This window comes from Girardinichthys multiradiatus, chromosome 5 (assembly GCF_021462225.1).
Source record: "Girardinichthys multiradiatus isolate DD_20200921_A chromosome 5, DD_fGirMul_XY1, whole genome shotgun sequence".
Taxonomy (NCBI): Eukaryota; Metazoa; Chordata; class Actinopteri; order Cyprinodontiformes; family Goodeidae; genus Girardinichthys; species Girardinichthys multiradiatus.
The window spans coordinates 352,713-368,356 of NC_061798.1; the positions used below are offsets into that span (position 1 = coordinate 352,713).

The following is a 15,644-nucleotide window of genomic DNA, read 5'->3' on the forward strand; positions in this document are numbered from 1 at the left end:
GAAATGTGTTTAACAAAACCAATTACTCTCAAAAGTTTTAAAAGTTTTTAGCTGGTGATATCTTAGAAAACAACAAGTGTTTTAATATTTCTATGCAACACAGAACTGATCAGGTGTCCTTTCCTTCTCCAAAGGGAGAAAAAAGAAACTGCAGAACCAAGCCTTTCATAGTTTTTGTCAGGACCTGATATAAGGTACAGTGTAAATCAACACGCTGCATGAATCAGAAGAGGGAAGAAAAAAACCTAATATAACCTCTTCCCAGCAGCTGCTGTGAAAAACAATTAATTTGTACTTTCCATAAGCGTCAGTTAACACTTGCGGACAAAAACTGCACCAAACTGTAAGTACTGTGTCAGAGACTGTATGAAGACCATCTGCAGTAAAACTAAGACTGTTTTAATGAGGTCTCTACCCATTAGATTTATGGAATACAAACTCTGACAACAGAAAATTATACCTGAAGGAGAAACCCATCAGGTTTTAAGCATTCGCTGGGTTTTAAAAATACTCCTTCATAAGATCTGTCCTGAGAATAACATAGAAACACTTGGTTACTGCTGAGTTTTGGAGATGTTGTAACTTCCTCTGCTTTTGATAACTTTTAATAACTAGAATAATTGACCCTGAATATTCCACGACGAAAGAGAACTTGCTTCTCTGAAAGAATTAACCGGAAAGTATCAAATGAGTTAAGTCATCACCCTTTTAAAGATACTTTTCTAACCCTAAAATAATATTTTAATCCGCTATATCTGTCCACGTCAAGCAAGCGTGTCACATGAGCAGCGGTTAATAAGCGTTCTTCATTGCAGAAAATTGGAAAAGATTTATGCAAATGTGTGTGTGTTTGTATGTTACCCCCATCAGTTTCTAAATCGCTCCAGAGTCAGACTGTCATGGCACAGAGTCCTCTATCAGTCCAAAAAACAACCAGGCCCTTCCCAGGTCTGTTGGTGAGACATTCACTCATTATTTGTCCACTTTAACTTCTCCAGGAGGGAGAAAGAAGAAACTTTGCTCCGGTTTCTCTTCTGCCCGCACAAGATGCTTTCAATATAAATCCAGTGTATCACTCTTCTGGCTCTTGCAAACAGCATGGATCGTTGTCCATCTCAGTGGGTCCAGACTTCTTCTGAGTTTTTTTTTTTTTTTTCTTGTAGAAAGTCACACTGCGATTTTCAACATGCAGGAAGGCAGATCTCTCTCTTTCAGGCCGTGCTGGAGAAGCATCTCTGGCGGAGTAGCCATGGAGAAGGGCAGGTTTCTAAAATCCAGACTCAAAAACGCAGATGTTGAACTCAAATCCCATATATGTGTGTATTTGTGTGTGAGAGAGGCAGAAGAAAAGTTTAGTATAGGTTCAGATTTTGCACAAAGAAATATTATCAGTCAGTCAGTCAGTTGTCCACCTGCCTGTCACTTCCTTCCACAACATGAACTATACTCCTTTCTAAAACAACTTTCTTTTCGACTCTCTAATGTCCCTTTTCACTTTTACCTTCTTTCCCGACTGATCGCAATATTTAAGACAAACGAAACTTCCTTCAGGAAAGTTTTAACTCTTTAACCCCTTCTTTGATGCACTCTGTGCTTTTTTAATATTTTCTTATGTTTTTTTTATTTATTTTTCCATCAACTGTTTTACTTGAAACTTTTTAAACTATTTAACTTATTTACACTCAAACTTCCACGCTGTGAAAAACCAAACTTATCTTCCAAGTTAAAGCACATTTAACACAATCATCCCCACTTTTTCCTTTCATTATTTTATAAATCAGAGTATGAAGAAGGTGACACCCCTGATGCCTCAAGGTTCCGGAACCATTTTTTTTTTTACCTGTTCAGCGGCACGTCTGCCCACTGGCTTTTCTCCTTTATGAGGTGTAGAAAATTGCTAAAAACCACCCGCAAAACCCTGTGTTTTGCTTTATCCCATTGTTACCAATGAGAACCTCCCTGCCATTCCTTTTGCAGGGTAACTGGGCCCTCAGCTGATGTCCTCCCTCTCGCAACTCTGGAACCTAATTAATTAGTTAGGAGATGATGGTTAATGTGTAATAAAAATAATAATATACATTATATCCTACAGAGCAACCCAGATATATTTGAAGACAAATAGTTCGGATCTAATCGTCCAGAAGCCGCAGGCAGGCACCAGAACTCCCCTCCGTAAAATGGAAGTGGACTGAGAACAACTCTCAGGCTGGCCAGGCGTCCGTGTCCCCTCCTGCAGTCTCCTCTGGCACGTTAGATCCTGTTCGTGACGCTAAAATTGTTGTGGAATTTTCTTATCAAAGTGGGTAGAAGTTGACTCATAACAAGAGAAAATCCGGACTTTGTCTTTATAAGTTTTATTCAAAGGCATTCAGCATTTGAAGACCCTGACACTGAGGTTAGTCAGTGAAACAGAGCCCCGATCAACATTTACACACAGTATTTATACCAGAATATGACAGTGTTATCTCAACACTTCAAAGAGTCTGTGTTTTATGACCCCAGACCCTTCTCGGGTTCAGAGGTGACTAGGTTACCTAGGAACAACCATCTACTCTCCCTGAGGCATCACCCTAACAAATGGCCTTAACCATTAAACTTCTGATAATGGCTTTTACAGCTTCCTCCTCTAACACAGATGTTCACTGGAGTGAGGTAAACCAAAGGTCATACACTGTGGAATGCTTACTGCAAGAATTTCCATCACAACCTCATTGACTGTTGTGGTGATCGCAGGTTGTGTTTGCTATTGGGCAACGTGTATTTGAGCTCTCATCCTCAGGTGTATTGATTGTGCGATTGGTTCCATTGATACCAGAGGTTTGAGATTACCAGAATATCAAATGGATGTGGTGCCAGAGCACACACTGATGCTGTCCACTGAATATTTAAGCACAAGTGATGATGTGGATCTCATGGAACCAAACCAAAGTGCTGGAGAAATTATGATACTGTGCTATGAGGAGGAGGACCGGACAACTGCAATAGATAATTGAACAGGTTTTACGATTCAGGGCCTACAATATACTGATACACAACGTGCTGCTCATTTCCGCTGTGCTTTTAGGTTTTTATTATTTTTGTTGTTTTAAATTTTTCAACAGGGCATTGTTATCTATTTGCGATGTTTTAATCATTTAAATTTCAGACACACATCATAGGTCTGTTCTATGGGAAACAGAGGGGGTGCACACACTGTGGGCTGCAGGCAGTTACCGGAGAGATGGTACTCCGTTTGGGGGATGGAGTTACGCAACGGCCAGAAGGAACTGCCTCCCATATTCTAGCTTAGGTCCATATGCACTAGACACATTGATTGATGTGAGGTGGGTTTTTCCCACCTCAACAGGGGGATTGTTATGGATGTATGATTCTGTGGCCTTTTCTAATTATCTCTTTGCTGCCTTAATTAAATATATCTGCCGCACCGCTCACTGCTACAGCTTACACACCATAACTGTTGATTTCACATAAGATGCAACACATAGTCAAAGATAAACTAATACAAGAGGATGACACCCTTTAGACTCTCATCCTTAGGGGCATGACTACAACCATGGGCTTTATGGACTCAGGGGGTCCGGGAGTGCCAACGCCTGTCAGATGCAAATAGTTAAGGTGTCGGGCCTCTCAAATCAAGGATGTAAGAAAGAGGGGGCCGTGATCAGGCTCACTGGATTGACAGAGGAAAAAGTGAAAAGGGGGCCCGCCGTCTGACCCGATATCCTTTACAGTGATTTCTGTGACTTAATAAATAATGTTGATATTAAAGGAATCAGAATATTTGATTTAATGGTATGAATGCTGTACAGATAATCAGATAAGTTAATGACAGATTGATTAAATGAAATTAGTTAAGCACATGTCATGAATGAAAGTATTAATAGGACCTCGCAGGTTATTGTTATTTATGTGTTCACCTCTCCATAGGTTGATTTTTAGGACATGTTAAGTAATAAATGGAGGTTGCTTTAAAGTAAAAAGGTTTCTAATTGTGCTAAACAGGTACATTGTTTTTGGTAATGATGAAATGTCTTTGACTAAGATCCATTTGATTAAGCCACTATGTGGCCTGCCTTAATAATGATAATAGTAGTTGATAATTACCTACAATTGGGCGTAATCTGCCCGGTATGATTCTATATTCCATGTTCAGACTCACCTTTTCAGGTTGCTGAACCTGCCAAAACCAGGGGGCAGAGAAGATGGACGAAGACAATCAACACTTAGGGTCTACATTAACTGATTCACATGATGTTAGACAGAATTTTCTGCTGTGCTTCAGGCTGTTGTCCTTTCTCTCTCTTTTCTCTAAATCATGCACATACAGGTTTGATGGGATTAGACTTGTCTCCACTAGGTGTATCAACTGTTGCTTAGACACTATCAGGGGTCTACCGGAGAGATGGCGTTCCCCCTTGGGGGGTGGGGTGGGGGTGGGGGGGTGGGGGGGGCACCACGTGACAGCTGGAAGGAGATTCCCTGGTCATATGTAGGTTTAACGCACACATACAGGGTTGAATGATTGTTTCGGGGGTGGGTACCCAGTTGCAGGTGGTCCACTACCCAGTGCCTATGGGGTTAACTGATCTAAATTAGTGAGGTGCCTTTAAATGACACCTCATCAGGGGGGTTGTTAGGAATAACCTTTATTAATATGCTCGTAGCTGTTTTTCCCATTTATACTATAGTGAAATAAAATATAAGTTCTAATGTTTCCCTTTTGTTAGAATAGGATAAGAATGCTCATACACATACAGTACAAGGATAAATGGCCCAAGGATTGTCATAAATGACCTGAAGCTGGGGCACTGGGTTTGATGGTGGAGCAGCCGGTATAACTGGGTTGATTAGAAACCAACAGCACACTTAGATTAAAGATGTACACCTGCTACTACACAATCTACCAGATAGACACCACAATGGTGACACATAGTCTACTGATAATCACTGAGGGAGGGCACATCCATTGCATTGGAGTGCCAGATATAAAACTATATGTGACCTTCAATCGAGGCTCTTCGTCTTCCTCTAACTGACGGCGATGGTCCGAGACAGGAGCCTCAGCGCTGATCTCTGTAATCATTCCTCTGCCTTAATTTAGATTAAAGAGATAAAAGTTAGAAACTGTTTGAGAGTCGTTCCTTTAAGAGTCAAAGTTAGATATAGTGTGTGATCGCTTCCGGGGTTCAAGTACCAGAGGAGCTCCGAGGCATCTGACCGCCAACAGGGTGCGGTAGATCGGACACCTACTACTTTCTTCTACTACTCTTCAATTATGAAATGCTAATCACTTATCCTTACAATGCTGGAGTACTTTATCCTGCTTCCACTGTCTAATAATGTATTATTTGCAGTTATCGCATCACTTTAATGTTCTCTCTCTGTTTTTTTCTCCATGAAAGTTACATCTGGATCAACTGGATCTGTTTTTTGAAAAGTGTCTTAAAATGATATTTATTTTGAATGTGTGCTATATAAATAAAGTGAAAGCAATATGTTCATTAACATATAACATGTAAAACCTCAAAATTATGTAGCTGATTTAAAATGGAGACGACAATGTTGGGACTTCCAGGTAACTTTTTTTGTTTATCCTAGAGTTCTATATGTGTACCAACTTTCATAACTGTACAAGAAACTGATACAAGGGAAAATGCCCAGGCCTACAAAGAAGCAATTTATTTGGTATAAGAGGAAAAGAATCAGAATCAGAATCAGCTTTATTGCCAAGTTCGTACATACAAACAAGGAATTTGACTCCGGTACACTTTGCTCTCTGGTTTTTGTTTTTTGCATTAAAGAATATACATATATACAATATACAAATATACACATATATAAATAAAAAGGTGCATTTGCAACATCTGTATGCTGTTGTTTGGTACTCTATTAAATGTTTAACAGAGAAACAGCCTGGGGGAAGAGACTGTCTCTGTGGCGGCTGGTTTTAGCGAACAGTGCTCTGTAGCGGCGGCTTGAAGGTAAAACTCTAAACAGTTTATGTGCAGGGTGTGTGGGGTCTGCAGAGATTTTAGCAGCTCTTTTTCTGACCCTAGACTTGTATAAGTCCTGGATGGAGGAAAGGTCAGCCCTGATTATTCTCTCTGCATTCCTGATTATTCGATGCAGTCTGGACCTGTCCTGTTTTGTGGATGAGCCAAACCACACTGAGATGGATGAAGACAGGACAGACTGAATGATGGCAGTGTAGAAGATGACCAGCAGGTTCAGTGGAAGGTTGAACTTCTTGAGGGGGGGGGGGGTGTTCTCCGAAAGTCGACCACCATTTCCACAGTCTTGAGTGGGTTGAGTTCAAGGTAGTTCTGACGGCACCAGTGTACCAGCCGATCCACCTGCTGTCTGTATGCAGACTCATCACAGTCCTGGATCAGTCCAATGACAGTGGTGTCATCTGCAAACTTCAGGAGTTTCACGGACGAGTCCGCTGAGATGCAGTCATTTGTGTATAGAGAGAAAAGGAGTGGGGATAGAACACACCCCTGGGGGGCACCAGTACTTATTGATCTGGATCGGGAGAAGATGCTCCCCAGTCTCACCTGCTGCTGTCGGTCCATCAGGAAGCTGTTGATCCACTGACAGGTGGAGGCTGGGACGTTGAGCTGGGTGAGCTTCTGGTGGAGGATGTCTGATATGATGGTGTTGAAGGCCGAGCTGAAGTCTACAAACAGGATCCTGGAATACGTCCCTGGGTGGTCGAGGTGTTGTAGGATGAAGTGTAGACCTAAGTTGACATCATCTGCTGACCTGTTTGCTCGGTAAGCAAACTGCAGGGGGTCCAGCAGGGGGCCTGTGATGTCTTTCAGGTGCTTCAACACCAGCCGCTCAAAGGATTTCATGACCACAGACATCAGGGCTACAGGCCTGTATTCATTTAATCCTACGATGGTGGGTTTCTTGGGAACCGGGATGATGATGGATCGTTTGAGGCAGGAGGGGACCTCACATTTCTCCAGTGATTTGTTGAAGATCCGGGTGAAGATCGGAGCGAGTTGATGTGCACAGGCTTTCAGGCACGATGGGGAGACGTTATCAGGTCCTCCAGCATTCTTTGTTTTCATGCGCTGAAAGAGCCTGTTTACATCATCCTCGGAGATCTTTATTGTAGGCCGAGGATCTGAAGGTAGGGGGTTGGTTGCTTTATGGGAGGAATTTGTTCCTGAATGGGATGTGGAGGAGATGGTTTGAGGTGTGAACGGCTTCCTATCATGTCTGCAGTAGAAGCCAGTCAGATGGTTGGCCAGGCACGGATTCTGTTCAGGACATAGTAAACTTTACATTTCAATACGTCTTTACAGTGCCTTTGGTGCCAGAGCCCAATTGTTGACTGAAGAATTCTGCTATTCAGTTCCAAATAATTTAATTAGTTTTCAGTCTTATTGTGAACAGAAGTATAATATGGCATCAGAACCACATAAATTACAACATATTTAAATGATAATCAATACTGGCCTGCGATTTATTCTTGAGTCACTTTTTTATTCAAGATGAATATAGTTGCAGCACAAAAGATGGCATGTAGAGTGCAGGACAATGAGGTCCTGAAGTCACTGCAGATATTTTTTCACTTACCGGTCTGTACTAACGCCTGAAATATCTTTCATTACAGAAAGTGTTTAATTGGAAAGATTTCACCAATGGCACATATACTGTGAATGGAAGCATGTCCATCTCACTTAAAGCACCATGCCGATCTGTGTAAGCATCTTATATTTTTATTAGAATCAAAAATCCATGGTCAATTCAAATTATCAAGGCAGAAGAAACTTAATAAACTCAATCATTGACCTGTTTCATAATTATGTCAGTAAATGATTATTTCTTTGCTTTTGCTTTGAAAAATAAAAGAAAAAAACATTAACTTTGACAAACAGCTAAAAGATCAAATATAATTTGTTTGAGTGCATGTAGCAATTCAAATAATATTTCCATTAACACCTTTATTTTTATATGTAAACTATGATATTCTTTTTGTTTATTATTATTATTGTTATTATTATTATTATTAGTAGTAGTAGTGGTGGTGGTGGTGGTGGTGGTAGTAGTAGTAGTAGTAACTGTAGTTGTAGCGGTGGTAGTAGTAGTTATAGTGGCAGTGGTAGTAGGAGTAGTAGTAATAGTAGTAGTGACTATTATGCAAAGCATTATCCTCCAATGAAATAAGCTATTTGTAAAGCATTGACTGAAGAATGTGAGACAGTAGTGGTTTTAACTATACAGTTTGTCAGTACCTAGTTTGGGCTGCCTAAAAACTCAAACCAGATAGAGTTAAACTAGGAAACAGCCAGTGGGGCTAATCTACCAACACAGCTATAGGAAAGATGTACAAAGTCACATTACAGTGAATATGAGTCAAAGCAGAAGTGTGCTGTCAAGAAAGCTTTCTGAAATGAGATCTCAGTCTCTTTAGTTCATTCTCTGTATTCCTTTTCAGCATTTCCTGCATTTTAGTTCTTTTTGTAGCATTTGTGCTACACAAAGGTTGTCTGTTTCTTTGTCTTCCATAAGCAACTTCGCACTGTCAAGAACTCAGCTGAAGTGGGACATTCGGCTGCAGGTTCTGGAAGAAAAGAGGGAACACTTAAGTCTGGGATTTTCATAAAAATGAGGCAGCACGCAGAAATAATCAGAAAACAAGAATATCAGTAAGGAGAAAGAAAGTTTTACAGCAAGGAGATAATTTCAAATAGCAGGGGACAGAAGCAAGAGGCATTACATTTGAGACTAACATTTTATTTATAGTGGGAAATAAAAAGGGTATGAAAAGATACTTTTAGATAATGTCCACTGATGTCAGTTTTAGACTTGTGGTATATGATTTGTTTGAAATGTGTTATGAAATAGCTGTTTTTGATATACTGTTTAAGCAGAGTCAAAGGGGCCATAAAGGAATCCTTTAAGTGTTCTCTAAGGTTTTAGATTGACCCTTAGTAACACAGTGCCATTTATGACTTTAAAGTCAAATATATTTTGTATTAGCTCTTGTAGCTCCTGGTGCTGTGGAAAAATAGGTGATTTTGACAGTGCCTTGCAAGTATTAACATCCAGTCCTCGAACCTTTCTACATTTTGTCACATCACAACCACAAATTTCAGTTTAGTTCCCTGGAAGTTTGTGTTATTGTGCAATACAAAGTTGTCTATGATTTCCGTTTCATGACTGCTGAAGGATCAGACACTACAGGGTTTCTCAAACTAGCTAACACCAACTGAATTCATTAAAGGGGGCACATTATGCTTTTGAATCATTCCTTTTAAAATTTTAATTATTCAGTTGTGATCTAGGTAAAGCGGAAAGGCAATGCTTTGGTCTGAATTCCTTGTTATTGTAGTTCCACAGGCACCTCTTTGCCCCCTTTTCTGAGGTACGTCTGACCTCCCAGTTCACAGAAAGTTTCATTTCACATGGATGGCTATTTTTGTAGTTTGATAACTGGGCTTGTGTTCACAAAAAATCCTAAAACTAAAAGTAGCTCCAAGTGACATCATTCTAAGGAAAATCGAATTTTAAGATTTTTCTTAGAATTTTCCCTCGGTAGGGTAAAAGTTATTCACAAAGTATCTTAGGCCTTAAGAGAGCTCCTAATGTGAGGACATGTTAAAAGTAGCGAGGAGGACTTTTAGTGAGCTTAGGAATGTCTTAATCAGGCAAGATGGTGGCGAGACAGAGAGAAAGCAGAGATAATCTCCTGAACAATGAACAGCAGTGAATTAATAAAACGCTACTAGCTCGATCGAGCAGGGACCCACTCCCTTAAAAGTCGAGTAAATAAGCACATAAACTTCTATAACAATCATACAATTATTAATAGAGAGATAAGATATCATCACCCCCCCTGGGGAATGATATAGTTTAAGCGGCACAACAGATTAAAGGTGCACCTCTAGTAAGGCAATATTAGGAAGGATTAATAAATAATAGACACAATAATAAATAGCCATAAAAAAAGTGTATAAAATTACAATCAATAAAGTACAGGAATATTTAAATATTTACACACTGTAAAATGCTTTCAAAAAATAAATTTGGAAAAAATTGGAAAATATATATAAATACAAACTTTAGACAAGAGACAGTACTATAATCTGAGCACTATATACATAGATGTCAGAATCCGTGGTGTGATCTTCCTGCAGCTAGCCAATTTTACCACCAGAGCTGCAGTTAGACCTTCGCTAGTGGCTCACTCTGTCTCACCCGCTCGGCAGCCTCAGCTGAGCGCTCCCGCCGAGTCCAAGCCTATGCAGTTGGGAAGAGCCAGACTCACGCCCGGTGAGCAGAGGCGGCGGCGGGAGGCTAACCAGTGCTTTTACTGTGGATCCCCAGATCATTTCATTTCTTCCTACCCCTTTCAGCCAAAATGGAGGGTCCGTCGGACTTAAAGGGGCGGCCAACGGACCAGCCAGTTAACCAAGAAGCCCCTAGATTAACTCTGCCTGCAGTATTATTTAGGAACGGTTGTTCCAGATCACTCCCTGCGTTACTGGACTCGGGTTGTGAATTAAACTTAATAGATCAGAAACTAGTTGAAGAAGAGGGTATTGAGACTGAGCCTCTCTCTCACCCACGCCAGGTTCTAGCTTTAGACGGGTTGTCTTTACATTAGATAACTCATCGTACTCTGCCTCTGGAGTTAGTTATTTCAGGAAATCATAGGGAAAGGATTTCTTTTTCGGTTTTCCATATAGCCCAAAGTTTGATAGTACTCGGTTTCCCCTGGTTGCGGCTCCATAACCCCCATATTGATTGGGCTGAACGCCAGGTGGAGGCCTGGTCTGAGAGACGTGTAGCAGTCGTGTTTATAATCTGCCGTCTGCCCCAGTTCTGCTCCTGGAGTGTGTAGTGAGGAAGAAGTTCCGGACTTAGCCGGCGTCCCTACTGAATATCATGATCTTAAACCTGTGTTCAGTAAATCACGAGCCCTGTCTCTGCCTCTCCACTGACCCTATGATTATGCAATTGATCTTTTTCCTGGTGCCCCCCTGCCATCTAGTCGCTTATATAAAATCTCAGTTCCCGAAAGACAGGTCATGGAAGACTATATTGCGGAGTCTCTAGCGGCTCCGCCCATCATCCTCACCCCTGGCTGCGGGTTTTTTCTTTGTGGGGAAGAAAGATGGCACTTTACGCCCTTGTATAGCCTACAGGGGTCTTAATGATATCACTGTTAAGAATAGGTCTCCTTTGCCGCTCCTAGCCACCACTTTCGAGCCTGCTCATGGGGCCACTGTGTTTTCTAAGCTGGACCTCAGAAACGCCTACCACCTCGTCAGAATACGCCAGGGAGACGAGTGGAAAACGGCGTTTAAAACTCCCCTTGGCCACTTTGAGTATCTTGTCATGCCTTTTGGACTGTGCAATGCACCAGCGGTTTTTCAGGCCTTGGTGAATGATGTGCTTAGAGACTTCCTGAATATCTTTGTTTTTGTATATTTAGACAATATTTAGATTTATTCCAGAGACCTCAAAGAACACCGCCGCCACGTCCGGCATGTCCTTCAGCGCCTTCTGGAGAATAGACCTTCGAGAGGTGCGCTTTCCACCAGTCCACCGTCAGTTTCCTGGGTTTCATTTTGGAGGGTGAACAGGTTCGCGCTGACCCCGAGAAGGTCACAGCAGTGCTGGAGTGGTCTGGATTCTCGTAAGAAGCTCTAGCAGTTCCTAGGATTCGCGAACTTCTACCGAAGGTTCATCCGGAACTACAGCCAGGTAGCAGCCCCTTTTACAGCACTGACTTCCATTAAGGAGCCCTTCTGCTGGAACGAGGAAGCCGAGGCCGCTTACTCCCTCCTGAAAGAGAGATTCTCTCAAGCCCCGGTTCTGGTCCACCCTGATCCCTCCAAGCAGTTTACCCTGGAAGTGGATACGTCGGACACTGGGGTGGGAGTGGTTCTTTCCCAACTTTCTGACCAGGACGGACGACTTCATCCGTGCGCCTTTTTCTCCCGTCGCCTCATGTCTGCTGAAAGGAATTATGAGGAGGGAGACCGAGAACTGTTGGTCATCAAGCTGGCCTTGGAGGAATGGAGGCATTGGTTGGAGGGTGCTGAACGTCCTGTGCTGGTCTGGACAGACCACAATAATCTGTCCTACGTTCAGTCAGCTAAATGCCTGAATTCTAGACAGTCATGTTGGTCACTTTTCTTTTCCCAATTTAACCTGTCCATTTCTTTTAGGCCAGGCTCAAAGAACCTTAAGCCTGATGCTCTCTCCCGCCAGTTTGGACCAGAGGACTCAGAAAAGAAGGCTGAGCCCATCCTGCCTCCCAGTTGCACGGTTGGTTTTTTGACCTAGGAGATTGAGAACCTAGTGCAGCGAGCCCTATCGACTGACCCTGAACCTGGTACCGAACCCCCGGGACGGAAGTACGTACCCGCATCTGTGTGGTCGAGACTGATCAGCTGGTTCCATGCTGCCAAGTTCTCCATCCACCCGGGCGTCAGCCGAACTATTGCTGCCGTCTCCAGAAGATTCTGGTGGCCTTCCCTGCATAAAGATATCAGAGACTTTGTAAATGCCTGTACTATTTGCGCCAGGAACAAGGCGCCTAACTGCCCTCCTGCCAGCCTCCTCCAGCCACTCAGTGTACCGACACGACCATGGTCACACATCGCATTGGACTTCGTCACCGGCCTGTCATCTAATTCCTCTGCGGAAGCTGCCATCTGCATCACAGACAGCCAAGCTGATGATCAAGCATGTTTTTCGTCTCCATGGCATCCGACAAAGTTTACTGTTGGATCGGGGACCCCAGTTCACCTCTCAAGTTTGGAGACACTTCTGTACTGCCCTGGGGGCTAAAGTGGTGCTGACCTCCTGCCACCATCCCCAGACTAATGGTCAGGTCCAGCGCCTAAATCAAGAGTTGGAGGCGGCCTTACGATATGTGACCTCAACCAACCCTGCCGACTGGAGCTCTCACTTGGACTGGATCGATTACTCTCACAATTCTCACGTTTCAGCTGCCACCGGCCGCACTTCCTTTGAGGCCTCCCTCGGTTATCAGCCACCCTTGTTCCCTGCCAACGAAACTGCTATTGCAGTGCCATCTGTACAATGCCATATCAGGAGATGCAAGCGGATCTGGGAATCAACTGTTCAAGCGCTTCACAGAACATCTGCCCAGAATAAGTGCTATGCTGATTGACGATGAGTTCCCGCACCTACGTACTGCCCGGGTCAGAAGGTATGGTTCGCTGCTCGGGACATCCCGTTAAAATCTCTATCCCGTAAGGTCTCCCCCAGATTCATAGGGCCGTACGTAATAGAATCCCTTGTAGGACCAGCTTCTGTCCGCCTTCGTCTGCCCGCCAGTTTCCGGGATCACCCGGTTTTTCATGTCTCTCAACTGAAACCTGTCCAGACCAGTACACTTTCTCCTCCGGCCATGCCCCCTCCTCCCACCCGGGACTTCCAGGGCCACCCTGCCTACACCGTCCGCCGGATCGTGGCCTCCCGGCTGCGGGGCCATGGGTGGCAGTATCTTGTCAACTGGGAGGGCTACGGTCCTGAGGATCGCACCTGGGTTCCCAGCTCCTTCATCCTGGATCCTGATCTACTCTGTGACTTCCGTGCAGCTCGACCTGCTGTTCCTGGGCCGCCAGGAGGCGGCCGTTCAGGGGGAGGTAGTGTCAGAATCCGTGGTGTGATCTTCCTGCAGCTAACCAATTTTACCACCAGGTGCGGTTTTCAGGAGGTGCTGGAGCTGGACAGGTGCTGCAGCTCATCAGGTTCATCAGCTGGGCAGTATATGAAGAGGCTGCGCCTGCACTTCGTTGCCTGAGCGTTTTGCCTTTGTGGTACAGCTGCTGGCCATCCTAATAATCTGATTTCGTTGTTGAAAGCTAAGTTTGATGTGCTTCACTTCTGTACTGATTTTACCCTGTCCTGACACTTCCAGCTGCATTACTTCTGGATCCGACGGAGTTGACCAGAGACTTGGAGTGAATCACTTTGAACCGATTCCCGGATTGAACCTTTGGGCTGACTCTTCTGTGAGCCTCTAGCTGAGCGAATCCTGTCCACCCTCCCAGCACCTCCTGTTCGGTCCGTCCCGATCACCACGGCGGGTGAAGCTGACCACTCTCTCTCACACCCCAGGAATTCTGACTGTCCTCCCTAGCTAATTTACCCATGCTTACCTGTAAGCTGCACAGTCATTGTTCTTCTATTGTTCTTCTCCCGCAGCCAGAGGATTCCACTCCCGTTTCCCGATTCCCAGGATTAATTGCTAAAAAAAATAAATATTTGTCTAAACTTATCTGTCTCTGGTTGTTCTCTGCATGTGGGTCAGGTCGGCAGTCAACATTATGACAATAAAAGGACGATATAAATGGGTTAAGAAGTCTTTGCTTGTATCTTAGACGCACTGATCTGCTTGGTAATGCCTGTTTGTTCCCACCATCATCCCAGGACCAAATCTACCTTTCAACACTCCTCTCTTCTCCTCCACCAGCAGGCTCTGCTCCTCTGTTCAGTTCGGTTTTCTCCACCTTCTTTTCTCCGCATTAAACAAAAAGAAGATCACAGTAAAATGCAGAATTTTAATATTAATATTAAATTAATTAATATGAAATAGATGCAGTATGAAAATGACCAACATGGCAAGTAAACATAATAATAAGCAAATCAAATGATGACAAACATGTAAATAAGCTACCTTCAAACATTTTGATGCTGTGTGACAATTAATTTAATTTCAGGATTTACACATTTCTGAATCCAGTCCAAATTGTATCATAGGTTAATTTCTCGCCATTGATTACTGGGAGCTCACTTGTTTCTGTTTTGTTTCTTTTAACATCCAATCACAACTCTAGGAAGACAGCGTCACACCTAGCAATGGGGTCACCTGGACCTCCTCACTAAGATAGGAATTTTTGTTCTCTCCTCACTCAAAGTTGCTCTCAGCAGCGAAGTGAATCACTCTTAAGCGATTAGTCTTTGCCAAGACTTTTTAGGCTAAGATAGGAGCTCTCTGAGAGGACTCTGAGAATATTTGTGAATACGGGCCCAGATATACAATTATTTAGCGCCACATAAAACCTTTTATTCCCAAATTGATTAAAAGATGTCAACAACTGAAGACTTGTTCATCCAGCCTTACATATTCAAGCCAGAGTCTGACCAGGGCAGCAGCAAGAGCAAGAGCAAAAGGAGCATAAAAATGACGAACCTACATCACAGTGGTGTGTTATTACTGTACTTACACCCTCCCCATCCATACCACGTAACTACATTAAGGAGCGTGGTTTACACTTGGAAGAAGTTCTGGAGGACGGTGTAATGAATAGTGTGGGTTAATACAAGAAACAACCGAACATTTATAGTTATCAACTTGCAGCTTCGGCATAGTTGAACTTGAACTACAATATTGCAGCAAGAAATAAAAGTGCCAGATTCGTGGAACTGCTTAGGCTGAAGTCTATGAACTTGTGTAGCAGTCCTGCAGCACCTGGAGACACTAAATTCAACTTTTCTGCACCAAGCCTACAACAAAATGTATTTAAGGGCTAAAAAAGTGGGTGCCAGTTTGCAAATGAGGAAATTGCATGTACTACTGGCTGTCATCATGGAGAATATCGGTGAACAGACCGACTATACAAGAAAGATGAAGTTCAAAGCCA

At 43.2% G+C, this 15,644-nt stretch overlaps 1 long non-coding RNA gene across 1 annotated transcript in view; it reads right to left on the reverse strand.

Moving 5' to 3' along the window:
• Nucleotides 1–7,713: 7,713 nt before the first annotated feature.
• Nucleotides 7,714–15,644, reverse strand: part of LOC124868866 — a 28,012-nt gene continuing 20,081 nt past the window's right edge. The window contains exon 3 of the long non-coding RNA XR_007038415.1: nt 7,714–8,578. This is a non-coding gene — a long non-coding RNA (uncharacterized LOC124868866). The remainder of the gene's footprint in view (nt 8,579–15,644) is intronic.